This window comes from Pteronotus mesoamericanus, unplaced genomic scaffold (assembly GCF_021234165.1).
Source record: "Pteronotus mesoamericanus isolate MK-2021 breed Mesoamerican mustached bat unplaced genomic scaffold, CSHL_Meso_final contig_230, whole genome shotgun sequence".
In the NCBI taxonomy this organism is placed as follows: domain Eukaryota; kingdom Metazoa; phylum Chordata; class Mammalia; order Chiroptera; family Mormoopidae; genus Pteronotus; species Pteronotus mesoamericanus.
Genome location: NW_026555096.1, coordinates 1,657,564 through 1,677,785, shown reverse-complemented (window position 1 = coordinate 1,677,785; position 20,222 = coordinate 1,657,564). Strand labels below are relative to the sequence as shown.

Here is a 20,222-nt window from a genome sequence, read left to right as displayed (position 1 = left end):
AGAGAACTTCATCCTATTATTTAAACTTTTCTTTCATCATCACTTCAATGTTACCCATCGCTGGCCATATGACTTTAGATTCTCTTGATCACTTGTGCAAGTTAGGTCTGAGGATGGAGAAAGGGATGCAAGTGTACAGCTCTCTCTGGGCTGGCAAAGAGGAGGCCCATGTAGTGTCCATGGAGGCACTTTAGGTATACCTCTAATTAAATTCACTTAAACACTCTCATCATTCTCATTTTACTGGAGGCATAGGTGGGGCTGAGGAAGAGAAGTCCAACCTGATAGCACTGAACTGAAGTCTTTGCCCACCATTCACAAGATTTTACTCTTTGTCCTTGTCCCCACTTAGCACTGCCTGACCACTGAGAAATACTGCTCTAAGGGCCCTCTCTGCAGGGCCTGAGTTGCCTGCAAGAACTCAGGCAGCTTTGTTGATGTCTGGGGAGTGGGCAGAATCAGGCATTTGTGGACTCCTCACTTCTGCTTTCTCCAGGAAATGAGCAGAGGCCTAGCTTGAGTGATTCATAGTGAAACGCCATTGAAAGCTGACGATGCTGGGCTGGGTCCTCTTCCGTCAAGCCTGGGGTGATCTGGCTGGATATGGGGGCGCCCATGCCATCTGATGTGTGCAGGCCCTGACCGACCACCTCTGGGTAGGTTACCTTGCTCTTGGCCAGGCCAGGTTAATGCAGAGGTGGGCATAGGGTTTCTGTCAGGGTAGGGCCTACTGGCTGCCTCCTGAAAAGCTAAGCAGGGGAGCACATGTGGCCACCAGTGCCTGGTCTGGGTTTGTGGATGTGGGAGAGGAGGTAAGGTTAGGAGCAGGAAGTTTCTGTAGTGTGGGAGGCACCTATGGTCAGGGCTACTCTGATGCCTGGGTCTACTAGGGTGTCTGTCACTGCTGGGATTTGCCAGGACAGGCCAGGCTCCAGCACCACTGCTCACCCTTTGACAACAGGTCAGGCCCTGCTTCATGATTCCGCTCATGAGGAAGGCCTGCCACACTTAGGGAGGTGGTACCTGGGCCTGTCTGTTCCAACCTTCCAGGGGTGGAGAGGAAGGCTGACTGTGAGACTCCCTCGCCCAGCCCCCATATAGGCCTCTGAAGGGTGACTTGCCGTAGGGGTCACTTCACACTGGTCACCAGAGAGCTGGTTCTGTCCTGGCCCTGTGGTTACTCCCAGGGTTTTGGTAAGTAGGTGCCTCTTTGGGCCTCCCTTTCCTCATCTGAATTACCACTTAAACCTTAGAAATGCCAACATTGTGTGAATAAGCAGGACCGTCTTGTGGATTGAGAATTCACTCTCCTCCTCTCCCCTGAATCCCCACCTTTGAGAACACTGAACCAAATCTTTGTACCAACATCTCTGAAATGATGAGCAGCTAATCTGGTTACTAAGGATTTTATGTATTATTACCCTTTCCATGGAGCACTTTAATTTTAATATGATTTTCTGTGTAGTCATCCATTCAGTTGTTCAACAAATATTTACTAAAAACTACCTCCTGCCAGGCACTGTTAAAAGCAAACAGGGTCAGTGACGGGCCAGAGAAGCTTGGTGCCATGGACTGCAGGGGGATGGAGAGCAGGAGGTGGGGAGTGGTGGTCAGGAGGCTGGGACTGTGTGTGCCATCTGGGTGGAGACTGGAAGGAAGAGAGGGCCTGAGCCCTGAGGGTTTCTGAAAAGCAATCTCTGGCAGGGGAATGGAGAAGGCCCAGATGCAGAGGTGGAGGCCTGGTGGAAACCAGCATAGCAGAGGGGTGTGTGGCATGAAGGTGACCAGCCAGAGAGGGGTGGACTGGGATGAGGTCAGGAAGGGCCTTTGTGTTCAGTATGAGGACTTGGGCTGTATTCTGCCTGTGTTGGGAAGCTTTTAAATGTTGAGTACTAGAAAAGAAAATTTAGGAAAAGTATATATAGGGTGTAAAGAATAAACATGTCATGGATCCTGTGGGCTGCCACCTTTGTCCTTTGTGTATTTCTGGAGATTGTCAGCACCTTTGACATACTCCCTTACTTGTCCCTCTCCCTCTCTTGTCACAGAAAACAATTGTCCTAAATGTGGGGCTTATTCCCTTGATTTTTTTTTATAGACTTACGTCATGTATTTAAATTGCTAAATATATGTTCTTTCATTTTGCATATTTTTGAATTTTGTAAATAGGAATTAAATATTCTTTTAAGATGTTTAATTTGCTCAAAATTATGTTTCTGAAATTCCTTCATATTGTTCATGAGCCTCTAATTCATCGATGTTTACGGCTGTATAGTATTCTATTACATAGCAATATGTCTCAGTATACTCCAAGATACTGCTGATGGGAACTTATCCTATTTTAAACTTCTATATATTTTCCTATTATAAACTTCTAGGTGCTCTAGAATTTGTAGGTGCTGCTAGGACTCTCCTTGCACATGTATCCTGGGCTACACGTACAAGAATTCCCCAGGTACATGCCCTGGAAGTGGAATGGAATTGGCGGGTCATATATATGTGTGTATGGGTGTTGGGGTGTGTGTGTGTGTGTATATACACACACATACTATATGCACACACATACACACACACCCACACCCACACCCATACGCACATATATATATATACTTTCAACCTGACTGGATAATACCAGCATCATATCTTTCTCCCCACCTATCAGCAATGTGTAAAAGTTTTCATTGCTCCACATCTTCACCAACATTTGATGTTGTTAGAGGTTTTATTTTTGCCAATCCAGTGAAAATGAAAAACTATCAAACTATGTTTAAATTTGCATTTCCTCAGTTGCTAAGGTCGAACATCTTTTATATGTTTATTGGTCATTCTGTGTTCCTTTTATTTTTTTTTGTTCAAATTTTTTCTCATTTCTTTATGGGGTCATCTGTCTTTTATCCTGCTGATTTATTGTAACTCAATACATATTTGGTATTAATCCTTTATCATTTATGTATATTGTAAATATTTTTTTTCTTGTTTGTGCCTTGTATTCTTACATTCTTTGTGATTTCTATTAATGAGCAAGTATCTTTATTCTAAATGAGCTTAATTTATCCATATATTCCTTTATGATGTATACTTGTTATGTGTTGTCTAAGAAATCATTCACTGTAAAGTTACAAAATTATTTTCTTACATTATTTAAAAAATTTAGAAATAATTTTGGTTTCCACATTTAAGACTTTAGTCTCACCTGGAAATAATTTTTCTGTGTGGTGTGGTATGGGGAGACATTCTATTTTATTCTGTTTTTCCTATGTGGATAACCATGAACCATTCTTTACCCATGTATCTACAACAGTTCTGTTGTAAATCAGATTGTTATGTATATTTGGGTCTGTTTCTCTAAGCTGTCAATTTGTTTATCCGTTTGCCAATACTACATAATAGTATTAACTATAGGCTTATAATAAATTTTGATATCTGAGAAAGTCTTCTCTTTTTTTTCCCTCTTTCATTATGTTTTGACATTCTTGGTACTTTCTTCCTTCATATGAATTTTAGAATCAGCTTTTCAGGTTCAACAAAAAAGATATGTTCAGGTTTGATTGGAAATATAATTTGGAAAGAGGCGATGAAATGTGAAAATGACTCCTCCAATTTATGAGCAAGGTTTGTCTCCATACTTATTTAGGTCCTCTTTAAAGTATTTACATAAAATTTAATAATTTTCTTCATAAAAGTAGTATATATTTTGCCTAGATTTATTACTAAGAATTTTAAGTTTTTATATCTTTTCAATTGTCAATATATATTAACAATATATATTTTGTATTATATATATATTTTCAATATGTATTAAAATATATATTTTTTACTCTTTCTGATTTATAGTTACATTTTAAAAAAGAATCATTCTGGCTTCCCAATGGGTAGCAAAGGAAGAAGCAAGACTATCAGTCAAGAGGCTGTTGTAATAATCTAGGCTAGGGATAAGTGATAGTAATAGAGATAATGAGACCTGTGGTCAGAGTGAAGAGATTCTAGATACTTTCTGATAATCAGATTTGATGATGTTTTCAGTGTAGGTCGTGGGAAAGAAAAGTTGAAAATGACTCTAGAGCAATAAAGAGAATAGAGCTGAAATTTGCTAAGCTAGGTCAAGTGTGGAAGGAACACATATGCAAGGTGGTGGTTATTACAGAATATAGGTTTGAACACACAAAGCTGGTGATATGTGTTAGATATTAGGTGGAGAAGTGAAATCTTGGCTTCTTCATGCTCCCAAGGTACCTTCATGATAGAAAAGAAGGCAGCTTGGCCATCAGGGAGAGAGAGGGGAGGCATCCTGTTCAGGAGGGAGAGGAGGAAGATGGGCTCCTCAGAGTTCCTTGAGCCACACTACAGAGCTGCTACCCATTTTATTTACAAGTAGGGCCTTGCAGTTATCTCCCTCCAAATGCTGCAAACCATCAAAATGCTCCTGCATTTTGCATCTGAAATGATGTCTCCAGATAACGTTCCTAAATGTTTAGCTGATGGTCCCATTTGAAGAATCCACACATTTGCTGAAAGCTTAAGTATTAAGGTCTAGACCTGGGCTCCACAGTGTAGTAACCTGTAGCCTAACCTGAAATGTGAATAGTCTGAACTGAGATGTGCTGTGAGTGTAAAATGTACATCTGATTTTGAAGATATTACAAACAATAAAAAGAAATATGAAATATCTCAATAATAAAGAACATTGGATATTGAAAAGATAGTATTTGAGATATATTGGGTTAAGTAAAATATTTAAAAATATATTTAAATAAATAGGCTTAATTAATTTAGCCTATTTATTTTTACTTTTTAAAAGTGGCTACCAGAAAATTTAAAATTACACATGTGGCTTTATATTTTTGTTGGGCAACACACTTCAGATGAAGATGTCTTGTATTATAGCCAGAGGCTTTTGTGGGGAACATGGTTCAAGAAGGATGGGAAGTTAGAGAAGTAAAAAGCTTCATGTCTCAAATAATTTCAAGGAGAAAGCAAGCACAGAGGGCAAGAAGAATGGGTTTAGTCCCTACAATAAATCAGGCACTGGGTAGGGCACTGCAAGCTCATTTGATCTCCTCAGTTTCATTACTCCCATTTTACAGGTGATATCATGGAGGTTCAGAGAGTTAAGGTCCTTATTCCCTCAGAAAACAAGTAACCTGAGATTTGAATCTAGTTCCACCCGATGTTAAAGTCTGTGCCCTTTCCAACTGGCAATACTTTGGCTAAAGCATTGAGGAACTACTTTTGGATATCAATAATCAATGTTTGGCACAAGTGTGGAAACTGTCCTTGCAGCCCAATGATTAATCTTTCTTTTGAGAATTCATCTTCACAGATAATTCACAGGAAACTAAATGATTGAGTAGGTCGGTAGGTGTCCTTTCCCCAGCATCACCCATAAGAGCAATGGAGACACCCTTAGCATCCAGTTATTAGGGAGTTAGTCAATTATGTTGGACCAAGGGGATGCTTTATGATTATTAAATCTGATAATTTAAGGTTAAGGACAACAAGGGGTATGTTTATGATATTATAATGGGTTATTCATGCAATCAAAATTGTTTATATATCAATTAAAAGTAAAATATGCTTGGATGTGAAAAGTAGTATGCAAAAAAGGGGGGTACTTTTTTGATTTTGTGATTTTAATTTAATAAAATTTTCCAAGTAATGCTCCAATATCAGCTTTTCAAAGGATATGCACATGTTGTAATATAAATACAAAGATGAATACAAATATGTACACATGAAGAAATTGAGTTATGCACTTGATCTGAGCATACCGGAAGTTAATGTAGGGCTTTCCCCTGGGCCTCTTGAGTGTGAACTAGATCAAGGAGAAAGTGGCCTCGTGTGCAAAAGGCAGTGGGTTGGGAACTGTGTAAAACATTGTCTTGGCCTTGAGAGTACGGATCCTGCAGAAGCGGGAGGGCAGCGACGAAGAGGGTGCTGAGCCCTAAACGGGGAGGAGCCCGCTCCCCTCGTCCTCCGCAGGCGCCAGAGTCTCCCACCGCGCTGCAGTGCATCCAGCGCGTGCGGCAGCTGCCCCGGGCGCGGCCTGAGTGAGGAAAGAGCTGGGAGCCTCGGGGTGAGCAAATGTCCAGATACTCAAGAAAGAAAAAAAAAATCCCGCACACCGGGGCACTGCCCCTAAACGAGAATAAACACAGAGTATTAGTTTATCGTAGTTTTTCCTCTCACGTGCCGGTCTCCAGGAAACGTTTCATTATTTAAATGACACATCTGGGTAACTGAAATGGGGCCATAGTTGTCTTGGGACAGTAGAAGAGAGGGGCAGTTACCCTTCAGTTATTCTACTGCTTCCTTTTTCAAAAAGGGGTCCCCCTGCCATCACACATATAAAATATCACCTTCGTTCCAAGAAATGCTTATTTCGTCACACATTTTAAAGTGTCGGAATAGTTTCATTTTTGACGTATCTTTAAGGTAACGATACTCCCCCCTCCCCTGCCCCTCGCCCCAACACTTTATTAAATAGTTGTAGCATTTTATAATTGATCAAAACGTGGAACTGAGGAAATACAGGAATGAGAAAGAAAAAGCATATTCATGATTAATAATAGCATGAAAGTGAGAACTGTCACAGTTATAGGGCAGCTACTGGGGGAAGATGGTAAATTTGGGAATTACAAAATACTTTTACTCTGCCTGACTCAACAGATAGACAGCGTAGGAGCAGCAGTGACTTTCACTCCCAGGCTCTCCTCTTCACCAGCACATGGGGGTGATCGGAACCCCGTGCACCCTGGTGTAATTACTGAGATTAAATGTAGATGCACCTTTGAAAATTGCAAAGTGCTGTCACACGCCGCTGGTGGCTGCTTTCTAATCACAGATGGGGTGAGTGGTGGTGGGAATTTGGGAGCTGGAGAGAGGAGCATCACCTTTTTGGTTGAGGCATAAGGGAAGCCATGCAGAGAAGGCAGCCTAGAGCTGTATTCTGAAGACAGCAGGATTTGGACATGTGGAGTTGAATGAGGGCATCTCAGCCGGAAGAGTCACCTGAGTAAAGGCAAAGGGTCACAACATGAGTGAACTGTTTATTTTGCCAGACACCACTGGGGCTGCAGTGGGAGGTTAAGCGAGGGAGAGGGGGGAATATCGTCCAGGGCCAAAAGCTTGGGAATATTCCTCAAGAACATGGGGAGCCATTGAAGACATTTGAACAAGGGAGTGAGATGATAGAGCTGTGCTTGCAAGTGAGGGGAGGGCAGTGGGAGGCAGTGTAGACTGAAGGCAGAGAGGCTTGCATGGCAGGGCTGGGAGAGAGATGAAGAAGCAGCAGGGGTGGCACTTGTCCTACCCCTACAGAGGGCAGGTACCTAGAGAACCTGCCTCACTTGTGTGGTATGCTGAGGCTCCTTGCTTCTTTTTGAGTTTCCTCAGGTGCTGCTTCCCTTCTCCTGGGCATACAGGGTTAATTAGGTCTGGGTTAAAAATATTCCTGACACATCAAGAATTTTGCCAAGACTCATTCTGGTTAAACAAATATCTAGGTTTCAGGGGAGAAGCTTGAAGACTCTGAACATGAGTCTAATTTGAAAAGCAGACCTTCAATGGTGGACAGACCCTTTAAAGAGCCTCATGTTACAGGTGGGGACTGAGTCACAGAGAGGCAAAGGGACTCAGCCCAGGGACTAATGTACCTGCCTCCTGCTGCCAGCACTGTTTCCTTGCTCTGCAAGTTTGTGAAAAAGCACCATGTGCCAAGTTGCACCTCAAAGTGTCTCTTTTCTCGTTAACCTAAAAGCAGAGTTTTCTGGACCTACCTCTGCCTGGATTGGAGAGTAGTGCAAGAAGACTATTAACTCTCTGTTAATACAGGTGGTTTGTGCTCTCACTTTGGTAGGCTTTCTTTGATCTATGAGAATTAAGAGTTGATTCTTTAATATAGTAATTAATTCCATGAGAATTAATAGGTGCTTAATTCCTTAAAAGCCAGGAATACATTCTTCTAGATACAATTTAAGGTTTAGTGATTTTTGTGTATATTTTCTGACCAAATTATACTTGAAATTTAATAAGCTAAACAAGACAACTGTGTCAGCTAACTAATCCTGTAAATCTTTTTCATTTCTCACGTTTTAACAAGTGGCCTGAGAAGTGTAAAGGATGCAGCAAAGTTCCCAGTGGTTTCAGTCCTCCTAGGATTGAAGAGTGAGGAGCCTGGAGGATGAGTGACTAATGCCGGGTGTGCTGCTGGTGTCAGCTAGGGAGTGACTGGTCAGCTGATGTGTACTTTGTGCCTGGACTAACAAACCCTTTGCCTGGTGGCCCTCAGGTATCAGCTCCTCCTTGGGGGAATGACAAGACCACAGGGTCCTGTTCTATTCCTGCTTGTTGGTGGTATGAACTAGGAACCAGAAAGTAGGTCTGGCTCTTGACTTCCTATTGCCAGGGGTCAGCAATAACTTTGCAAGACTAGCCAGGGCCCCCTACAGTGCTTTCTGGGGTTTATTCTTAGCACATGTATCAAGCCAAACAGAAGTTGTGAAGGGGGTATGGGGATTTGGAATCAGAAAAGTCTGGGTTTGACCTTGATCCTGAGGCTTATTAGCAGTTTGATTTCAGATAAGTTACCTATTTTTTCTGAATCTCAGTTTCTTTGAGTCTTGCTTTCCTTGTCTGTATAATGGGAACAGTGATGCCTGCTGTGTAAGTTTTGTAAGATTACAAAACATTGATGGCTACGCCAGTAGATTCTCATTCAGTTATGGCCATTGTTTTTTTAATTAAAATTTTTTTTATTACAGTTTACATTCAATGTTATTTAGTATTAAATTTGGGTGCATAGCATGGTAGACAATCATATACTTTACAAAGTGGTTATGGTCATTCTTACATAAGCAGCATTTCCTTACTGGAGACTGAGCCATGGATTGGCTCCCACGCTTGACAGTCTCAGGTTAAGAGGGTTGGGTTTCTTGTTACCTGTGCTGTCACAAGGCCATGTCCTAATGTTGATGGTAATAAAACAGTTGCAGCTGAACTTCAAGTATCTGCTCAAGGGAACTCCCTGAATATTTTTGGCAATGGGGAGTTCGGTACACATACTGAGATCAAAACTGGGCCTCTTCCTCAGGACACTGTGAGTTCCTACATTCTGTTAATGTTGCAAAAACCACAGAGGTGTGTGCCGGCCAGGAGTCCATGGATGGGAATCAGAAAAAGGAAGTGTTGAGGGCCATGGGAGGTGTTGCTTAACCTACCTAGTTCCTAACAATTGCAGTCCCCATCTTAGTCTTCAGGGGAATTCCTGAGCTTCTGGAAAAAACCTGAGCTGTCTCTTTCTGTCTTGAGTCATTTCAGGCAGGATGTGGGGCACTGGGCTCTGCTGTTGTCTGCCTGCAGACACTCAGCCCTTGGCTGATGCAGGAGGTGGGGACACTTCTAACTGGAGTGGGTTTGGAACAATACGAAGGTGATTTCCGGTCAAGCCCTGGTTCTTGTCCTCGAGCCATGCATTGGAGCCTTCAGGGCACCTCTGGCGCTGACCATGCCTCTTCCCTCCCAGACTCTGTCTGCAGGGCTGCTGTTCTCCTGCCCGCCCCTGCCATACTGTCCCCTGCATGCCCTTGTTCTTGCCCTGGAGCCTAGCTCCTGAGATCAACATGCTTGCTTGGGGCTTGCAGCAATGCTAGATAAGAACTAGATGACAAGACATTTCTGATTCCCAAGGCTCTCTCCAAGGCATCTCTTTGGGTGGTGGTCCTCAAAGCATGGCCCCTGGTGGTGTTCAGGGGCTGGTGGTCTCCCAGGTGTGGCCCCTGGTAGTTCCTCAAGGTGTGTCCCCAGGGGGCCCTCAAGGTGTGTTCCTTGGTTGTTCTCAGGGCACGATTGCTAGTGGTCCTCAAGTTATGGCTCCCGGTAGTGCTCAAGCTATGGCTCCTGGTGGTCCCCAAGATGTGGCCCTTGGTGGTCCTTAATGCATGGTCCTGGTGGTCCTTATGGTGTGACCCTTGTACTAGATGGTTTGGTACCACCTAGAAATTTATTAGAGATGTAAATTCTTGGACCTTACCCCAGATCTACTGAATCAGAAATTCTGAGGGCAGGGTCCAGAAATATGGGTTTTAATAGTCTTTTTAGGCATGGCTGATAAAACATGTCAAAATGTCAAGACCACTGCTTTCGGAAACTCCTTCTCCTAGAGGGCAGGTTGTAGGCTGAAGGTCTTGACTGTTGGCCTCCCAGCACCTCCTGAAGGCTGGCCGCCAAACTAAGCAAGGCCTGTCAAAGCAAAGTCTCAAACTATATTGACCTCCTGTCACCTCCTCACAGAGCTCCATGGAAACCTCAAGACTCTCATGTTAGCCTCCAACTTTACCCTCTACTCCTTTCCTTTGAGCATTCTATGGATTGTGCTCTTGGGTCCATTCTACAGGAATTCAATGCTCTTGCCTGCTTTCTGTAAATACTTGGGGCCTATGTTGTCTAAGCCACTCCAATGTCCTATCTCCTCTCATCTTGTTGCTGTCTCATTTCCATCTCCCTTTATGTCAGCCCTCTCTGCCCAGAGCTAATTCAGGTGTGTGGACACATAGCCTCCGTAATTGATTCTTCTTTCTCCTTCCAATGCAGCTGTGTGTATAGCAAATGTTTACTGATATCTTGGGCCAGAGGGGCATTCCTATCCCACCTTTGAAAACACGAGGTGTGTTACACTGGGGATGCTGCTGAAACTCAGTGGTGACTGTTTCCTCATCTGCAAGGGATGCCAGAACAGTCACTAGAGTCCCTGTGCCATGGGACTCAGGGAGAATTAAATTAGTTATGTATGTGAAGCACTCTGCACTGGGCCCAAGGCACAGTATGAATTCAATAGATGCTATTATTTTTTATTATTTTGTTATAGTCATCAAACTGGAGGAATTACATCCTCTTCTTTTAACATACATTTGTCTATCTACTTGTGATAAAATATACATAACATAAAATTTTCCATTTTTAAGTGTGCAGTCTAGTGGCATTAAATACATTCAAATTGCTGTGCAACTATTGGCCTCCAGAACTCTTTTTATTTTGCAAAACTGGAACTCTGTCCCCATTACACATTAACTCCTTATTCTTACCTCCCTCTAACTCTTGGCAATCACTAATCAACTTTTTGTCTGAATGAACTTGATTATTCTAGGTAACTCATATAAGTGCAATACTACATTATTTGTCCTTTTGTGACTGGCCTATTTCACTTAGCATAATGTCCTCAAGTTTCATCCATGTTGTAGCATGTGTCAGAATTTCCTTCCTTCTTAAGGTTGAATAATATTCCACTGTATGGACAGATTACATTTTGTTTATCCATTTATTTTATTTCCACATTTTTGCTGTTGTTAATAATCTGTTGATCTTCTGCTTTTAATTTTTTTGGTTATCATTTTACTTTTTATAATTAACTCACCTTGTCCATTGGTTCAGCCAACTTGACAAAATGATTATTTATAAATATTATTTTTTTAGTAGGATGGAAAAGTGAACTTGAACTTGGGGAGTAGTCTTCACACTTGACCAACACAAAGGCTGAGGATAAGAGGGCCACTAAGTGAGCCCCTAGAGTGCCTTATGTTCATAGGAGCTTTGATTCTCTCCCTAACTTGTGACATTCCTAGGAAGGCGGGGGTGCAGTTAAGGAGGAGCATGTGAGTTTTAGAGTCAAATACACAGAACTTACATTGTGGCCATTTTGGGAAGATTGAACCTCTCTGAACCTTGCTTTCAGCACCTGTAAAATACTTCTGTTGTTTGCTTCCTTGTGGAGTGTTGTGAAGATGAAATGAGATGATACAGAAATAAGTATGTAGAGCCACAATAAAGTATGCTTTCATCAGGTGGAGTTACTACTGTAGTTCACTGTGTAGTTACATCCTCTTTGTACTGAATAAAAACAGGTGAAGGGACTAAAACCTCTGCCTCTAGCTTTTCTATTGGCACTTTCTCTCTCTACCTCAGAATGTTTGTTTTTTATATGGAAAATGTACCTTTTATCTTTTTGTGGCCACCCTCCTATCCCCAATCCCTGGCAACCACTGATCTATTTTCTCTCCCTGTAATTTTTCCTTTTCCAGAACATCATATAAACAGACTGAGACAGCATGTAGCCATTGAAACTGGCTCCTGTCACTTGTCCTAAGGACTTTGAGATCCATCCATGTTTCTGTGTGGGTCAGTAGTGCTCCTTTCTGCAAGGGAGTGTCCCATTCACCCCTTGAGGCACATTTGGGTTGTTCCCAGGTTTTGGCAGTTGTGAATAGACCTAATATAAACATTCACACATAGGTTTTTGTAGGAGCATAAGTTTTCCTTTCTCTATGGTAAATAATACCTTGGAGCAGAATTGCTGGATATATGCTTAACTTTCTTAGAAAGTGCCCAGCTGTCTTCCCGAGTGGCTGTATCGCTCACATTTCCACCATCCAGGGTGAGAGTTGTAGTTGCTCTGCATCTTGCCAATGTTTCCTGGGTTTTGTTTGTTTGTTTTTAAAGACATTCTAATAGACATGTCCTGGTATCTCAGTGTGGATTTAATCTGCATTTCCTTAATGAGAATGCTGCTATCCCCTCAGTATTTCTGATTAACTACAGTGGGCTTTGGAGTAGAGATGTGAACAAAGCTTCCATGTTACTACAGCTTCTGTCTTCACCTGACTCCTTCTTTTCAACTTACTTTCAACTTGTAAGCTCTCCTATTAATAGGAAATGGTGGGCAAGAGAGCAGGAAGACATGACCACACCCTGCACATATTTTTGGAACAAGAGTGCTGTGTTGTTTTTTTCTGAGAGCTTCTGGTCAAGGCTAGGTCTTTGCTGACACAGGAGCAAGAGTGTATGGATCTGCTGATGTCCAGCGAGGAACTGGCTTTAGAATGGAAAGGGAAACAGAGGAAGTTGCTGTTCTGTTCTGTATCATCTGGTTTTGAGGCTCCCCCAGCCCTGGGGTCTGGGGACTGCTGCCTGTGACTTAGATGGCAAACAGGTCTGCCTCTGCACCAGGGTGTGCAATCCAGAAAGGGAAACAGCCACACATGGTGACAAGAAAGGAGGAGGTGACTTCCATCTTGACTTTTATCATAGCAATTCCTCAGCAGCAACAAGCTCCACAAAAATTCAGTGATGAAACAGTCAATAAGAATGTTGGCTTAGCAGCCCAAACATCAGCAACTCAGCCTTTTCTCAGGCTCCAGAAATCACCCTCCAGTGTGGCAGCTGCAAGCAGGATGCTCTGGGTGCTCTGAACCATTCAGAAGCAGAGCCATGTAGATACTACAGATTTGTACAGGGGTTAGGTGTGGGGCGGAGGCCAGAGCAAGTAAGGGCTGTGACACCAGAAGGCTGGGGCCCACATGGCCACTCCTAGCTCTGGTGCCACTGAGGTCACAGGAAACCCCCTATGGGTCAGACATATCTGGTTCCTTGTACACAATGCCCCTCAAAAAATACAACTCACAGGCTCTCTGCCCACTCAGGTATCTCCAGCCATCCTGACCTGACTCACTGTCATGCGTCTCTCCCAATGTCAATGCATAGAGGACAGAGAGTTGAGCTGAGCTAACCAGGGCTGTTCTGGGGAGGGGGAAACCTAGTTTCTTAGAGGGGAAGTAACTTGGTTAAGGCATCAAAGCAGCCAAGCTGGGCTTGGACCCTGTCCTGTGACTGTCACCCTGGCCCACGCCTCCTCTCTGCCCCAGAGTTGCATGGGTTGGCTGGTTCCTGCATGGCTGGCAGGCTGCAGGAAAGCAGGGGTGCTAGTCTGCCTCGAGCTTGACCCAAACTGGGAAATAGCTTACTGGCAGAGGGGAGGGCTTTGTCTTTTTCTGGAGACTTGGGACCCTCTGCAGCCTCTAGTCCTCAGTCCTGCCAAAGCCATCTTCTCCTCCACCTCCCCACCCCACCCCAGACTTTCACCTCTTCGTGGCAAGCCTTCCCTTGGCCTGTGTTATTGGGTCAAACAGGTCTCAAGTTTTCTCTCCATTCTGGCAGATGAGTCCGTATGGGAGCTCAGCCTCTAGTGTGTGTTTTGAGTGATGCTCTGAGGCTGCAAAAGCTTAGACAGACTGTGATGGACTCTCTTTGGCCACTGAATGGCAATGGGACCCTGCTGTAAGTCACTTCTCTGCTCCTAGACTCAGTACCATTTGTGGATGAAGGCCAATGGCTTTGACATGGCTGGATGGTAAGAAGGCTAAGTGAAGTCACACATGTAAATGCACTAAGGAGGCAAAAAATACCCATCCCTCAGTCCTAAAAATGACACGGGCTGGGGGGCATTGACTCAATCAACACAGTACCCCCTGAGGGATCTGTTATTGTCCCATTTACAGATGAGGACACTGAAGCAGGAATGAGTTCAATCCCTTGGTCTTATGGTCAGAGCCCATTAGATTTGGCCCAAAGGCTGGGCTTGTGGTCACTATCCTGTGAATTAACGTAGAATCTGCAGGAGTCTAGGCCAGGATGTGGCTTTTAAAATTTTGATATTTTGTTCTTTCTGCATTTCTTGGCATTAATTTTGATTTTTAAAAATATTGCATTACAATGTTATTTAACTTGCTTACTGAGATTTTTGTGACCCCACCTTAAATCTTGTGCCTGAGGTGAGTGCCCCACTTGCTTCACTCTAATTCCAGCCCCACCCTAGACTCCCAGCAACCCTCCTCCAACTTGTTCCTTTTTACAGTAGATGAGAAGAAGGTGCTGGCACTTATAGAGGACACTTTTGACAATGAAGTGGGTTAGGATAATTTCTCCTTGCTGTTCTTCACAAAACTCTTGAGAGCCTACTCCCTGTTTTATTACTTTTACAAATAAAACCCAAGTAGGCCAAGATGATGGGGAGAGCATAGGAGGGGGACATAGCTTAACATTGGAGTCAGACCATTCTTCCATGGGATTCCACAGATTCCCCACTTGTTACAAATTCTTGTTTCTAAAAAAAAAAAATCTGTCTATTCAATCTTTCCACTTCAGTAAACAAGGCTTCTTAACTTCAGATCTGAGGCTGTTCCTGTTATTTCTCATGGATACCCAGCTGTGGTCCCCAGGACAATATTTTCACATCCTGACCTGATGCTGAGCTTGTCCTCTTACCTGCTTATCCTAAAAATGTGGTGTATTGGCAAGGCCTTGGGCCTGGTTCATTGAATGAATTGGTTGGGAGCACCTGCATGTGTGGTCACAAAATGACGTTTATATGATAAAAGATGGCTCTTAGTGTGGCTGTAACAGCCATCTGTGAGTGGGGACACCCAGCCTGACAAGGCTCGTTCTGTGGGTGATGGGGGTGGCAGTTTGATTGGGACACAGTTACTTTCAGAATATGCAGGATATCCAAGTAGAAATCTTGGAATGAGAAAAAAGGATTTGTTTAGAAGAGGGGGTTGGGCTACAGAGAGAGATTTGGGTGCCATCAGCATACATGTTTACTTATTCAGTAACATTTTATTGAGCATCTACACTGTGTCAACTGCTGATATAGGCACAAAGGTTTTCCTTCACAGAGCTAATATGTAGTGGATATGTGGCTCCCAGGGGCAATTAAAGGCATATGGAGGAGCTGAGCTCTTCTACAAGGAACTCACAGAGTCAAGCAGAATCTGACCCAGAAAGCTATTGCCGGGCATCCTGAAGGAGATGGAGCAGAAGGCAGACAGAAGCATGCTCAGCTCCTCACATTATCACAAAACACGCAGTGAGAAACAACAGAGATGCATTTATTTTTTATCTACCAGATCAGCAAGGTTAAAAAAAAAAAACAAGAGTAACTGTAAACTTTTATACACTCTTGGTAGGACTGTACACTGATAGGGTGTTTTGGGAGAAACTATTTGGAAATGTGTCAAGAGCCTGGAAAATTTACCTGCCTTTATTTTATTTTTTTTAATAATTAATTTCTTTTTTGCAAATACATTTGTCTCTGCCTTTCCCCACTACTTTCCCTTGCCCCCTCCCTCCCTTCTTCCCTCAACCCTTTCCTTTTGGTTTTGTCCATTAGTCCTTGCTATATGTTCCTCGACTTGCCCTTTCCCTTCCTTCCCCTCCCCCCGCACCTCCCCCCTCCTTCCCTCTTGTCTCTCTTGGTTTCCTTTCCTTTCAGTGTTGCTGGTCTTATTTTCCTTGCATCTTTGTATTGTTGGTTAGGTTCCACTTATAGGTCATATGGTATTTGTTTTTCACCCCCTGGCTTATTTCGCTTAGCATAATGCTCTCTAGTTCCATCCAGCGCTGTCGCGAAGTTTAGTAGTTCTTTTCTTCTTTCTGCTGCGTAGTATTCCATTGTGTAAATGTACCATAGTTTTTTGATTCAATCATCTACTGATGGGCATTTAGGTTGCTTCCAACACTTGGCTATTGTAAATTGTGCTGCTATGAACATTAGGGTGCATAGGTTCTTTTGAATTGACGTTTTGGGGTTCTTACGGTATAGTCCCAGCAGGGGAATCACTGGATCAAGAGGCAGTACCATTTTCAGCTTTTTGAGGAAATTCCGCACTGCTTTCCACAATGGCTGTACCAGTCTGCATTCCCACCAATAGTGTACTAGGGTTCCCTTTTCTCCACAGCCTCGCCAGCACCTGTTGTTTGTGGATCTGTTTATGATGGCCATTCTGACCGGTGTGAGGTGGTACCTCATGGTGGTTTTGATCTGCATTTCTCTGATGGCTAGTGATGCCGAGCATCCCTTCAAATGCCTCTGGGCCCTCTGTATCTCCTCCTTGGAAAAGCGTCTGCCCAGGTCCTTTGACCATTTTTTGATTGGATCGTTTGTCTTCTTGGAGTGGAGTCGAGTGAGTTCTTTATATATCTTGGAGATCAAACCTCTATCTGATGTATCATTAGCAAATATATTTTCCCATAGAGTTGTCTCCCTTTTCATTTTGCTGATGTGTTCTTTAGCCTTGCAGAAGCTTCTTATTTTGATGAGGTCCCACTTGTTTATTCTTTCCTTTATGTCCCTTGCTTTAGGAGACATATCAGTGAAAAAATTCACTGCATGGGATATCTGAGAGTTTCTTGCCAGTGTTCTCCTCTATGACTTTGATGGTGTTGCGACTTATATTTAAGTCTTTTATCCATCTTGAGTTTATTTTTGTGTATGGTGTCAGCTGATAATCCAACTTTAATTTTTTGCATGTAGCCATCCAGCTCTCCCAACACCATTTGTTAAAGAGGCTATTATTGTTCCATTTTATGCTTCTGCCCCTTTTGTCAAATATTAGGTGCCCATATAGACCTGAGCTTATTTCTGGGCTTTCTTTTTTTTTTAAATTAATTAATTAATTTTTTCAAATACATTTGTCTCTGCCTACTCCCCACCACTTTCCTTTGACCTCTCCCTCCCACCCTCCCTCAATTCTTCTCCTTTGGTTTTGTCCATGAGTCCTTGCTGTATGTTCCTTGATGGGTTTTCTATTCTGCTCTGCTGGTCTATGGGTTGTTCTTGTGCCAGTACCAGATTGTTTTGAGTATAGTGTCTTTGTAATATAATTTTATATCTGGTATTGTGATCCCTCGTACTTTGTTGTTCTTTCTCAAAATTGCTGCAGCTATTTGGGGTCATTTATGGTTCCATATAAATTTTTGAAATGTCTGTTCTATTTCTGTGAAATACATCATTGGTATCTTAATAGGGATTGTGTTGAATCTATAAATGGCTTTGGGTAGTATGGACATTTTGATGATATTAATTCTTCAAATCCATGAGCATGGTATATGCTTCCACTTATTTTTGTTGTTCCTTAATTTCTTTCTTCAATGTTGTATAGTTTTCTGCGTACAGGTCTTTTACTTCCTTGGTTAAATTATTCCTAGGTACTTTATTTTTCTTGTTGCTATATCGAATGGTATTTTTTTTTTCTGATTTCTTCTTCTTCTCTTTCATTACTGGTGTACAAAAATGCCTTTGATCTGAATATTGACTTTGTATCCAGCTGTTTTGCCAAATTCACTTATTAGCTGGAGGAGTTTTTTGGTAGAGTCTACAGGGTTTTCTATGTACACTATCATATCATCTGCAAACAATGATAGCTTTACTTCCTTCTTTCTTATTCGGATGCCTTTTATTTCTTTTTCTTATCTGATCCCTGTGGCTAGGACTTCCAATATGATGTTGAAAAGTAGCGGTCAAAGCGGACATCCTTGTTGTGTTCCTGACCTTAGTGGGGAAGCTTTCAGTTTCTGCCCATTGAGTATGATGTTAGCTGTAGATTTTTCATATATGGCCTTTATTACGTTGAGGAATGCCCCATTTATTCTCATTTTGCTGAGTGTTTTGATCGTAAATGGGTACTGTACCTTATCGAATGCTTTTTCTGCGTCTATCGATGTGATCATGTGGTTTTTGTCTTTCCTTTTATTTATGTGATGTATTTACATTTATTGACTTGTGTATATTGAACCATCCCTGCATCCCTGGGATGAATCTCACTTGATCATGGTGGATAATCTCCTTAATGTATTGCTGGATGTGGTTTGCCAATATTTTGTTGAGGATTTTGGCATGTATGTTTATCAGCGGAATTGGCCTATAGTTTTCTTTCTTTGTAGGGCCTTTATCTGGTTTTGGGATTAGGGTGATGCTGGCCTCATGAAAAGAGTCTGGGAGTCTTTCCTCCTCTTGGAATTTTTGGAATAGTCTGAGAAAGACAGGGGTTAGCTCTTCCTTAGGTGTTTTGTAAAATCTCTTGTGAAATTGTCCGGCCCTGGGCTTTTGTGTGCCAAGAGTTTCTTGATTACTGCTTCAATTTCCCCAGCTGTTAGCGGTCTGTTCAAGCTTTCTGTTTCTTCCTCCTTCAGTGTTGGAAGATTATACTTTTCTAGAAATTTGTCCATTTCATCAAGGTTTTCAAGTTTCTTGGCATATAATTGTTCATAGTAGTTTCTGACAATCATTTGTATTTCTGTGGTATCAGTTGTTATTTCTCCTCTTTCATTTCTGATATTATTAATTTGGGTCCTCTCCCTTTTTTTCCTGATGAGTCTACTTAACAGCTTGTCAATTTTATTTATCTTTTCAAAGAACCAGCTTCTGGATTGGTTGATCCTTTGAATTGTTCTTTTCGTCTCTATGTCATTCAGTTCTGCTCTAATCTTGACTATTTCCTTCCTTCTACTTGCTCTGGGACTTATTTGTTGTTGTTTCTCCATTTCTTGAAGTTGTAGTGTTAGGTCTTTTATTTGAAATGTTTCTATCTTTTTAAGGTAAGCCTGTATTGCTATGAACTTCCCTCTCAGGACCACCTTTGCTGTGTCCCATAGGTTTTGGACTGTTGTATGTTCATTTTCATTTGTTTCCAGAATTTTTTTTGATTTCTTCTCTTATCTCATTATTGGCCCATTCATTGTTTAAGAGTCTACTGTTCAGTCTCCTTGAGTTTGCACATTTTTGAGGTTTCTCTTTGAGGTTGATTTCCAGTTTCAAGCCCTTGTGGTCCGAGAAAAAGTTTGGTATTATTTCAATTTTCCTGACTTTGCTGAGGTTTGCTTTGTGTCCTATCATGTGGTCTATCTTTGAAAAACTGCCATGAGCATTTGAAAAGAATGTGTATTTTTCTTCTTTGGGATGTAAGGTTCTATATATGTCAGTTAATTCTATTTGATTCAGTGCGTCATTCAGCTCCACAATATCCTTATTGATGTTTTGTTTGGAAGATCTGTCCATTTTTGACAGTGGGGTGTTGAAATCCCCAACTATCAGTGTGTTGCTGTCTATATCTTTTTTAAAGTCATCCAAGATTTTCCTTATATATTTCGGTGCTCATATATTGGGGACATATAAGTTTACAATGTTTATGTTTCCTTGATATATACTTCCTTTAAGTATTATAAAGTGTCCCTCTGGGTCTCTTTTTATGGCCTTTGTTTTGAAATCTATTTTGTCTGATATAAGTATTGCAACCCCTGCTTTCTTCTCTTGCCCGTTTGCTTGGAATGTTTTTTTCCATCCCTTTACTTTCAATCCGTGTAGGTCTTTTGCTCAAGGTGGGTCTCTTGTAGGCAGCATATGTGTGGGTCATGTTTTCTTACCCATTCAGCTATCCTGTGTCTTTTGATTGGGGCATTTAGTTCATTTACATTGAGAGTTATTACTGATAGAAACCTATTCATTTTTTCTCTTTGTACCTGTGTTTTTCTCTTTCTTACTCTTTTCCTTCATCTTCTTAAACCAGCCCCTTGAGCATATCTTGTAGAGCTGGTTTGGTAGAGATGTATTCTTTTAGCCT

The 20,222-nt window shown here is 42.1% G+C and overlaps 1 protein-coding gene across 1 annotated transcript in view; it reads left to right on the top strand.

Moving 5' to 3' along the window:
- Positions 1-575: 575 nt before the first annotated feature.
- Positions 576-20,222, top strand: part of WDFY4 (WDFY family member 4) — a 328,638-nt gene continuing 308,991 nt past the window's right edge. Inside the window, exon 1 of the mRNA XM_054572378.1 lies at positions 576-656. The gene's annotated coding sequence lies outside the window, so the exon portion shown is untranslated. The remainder of the gene's footprint in view (positions 657-20,222) is intronic.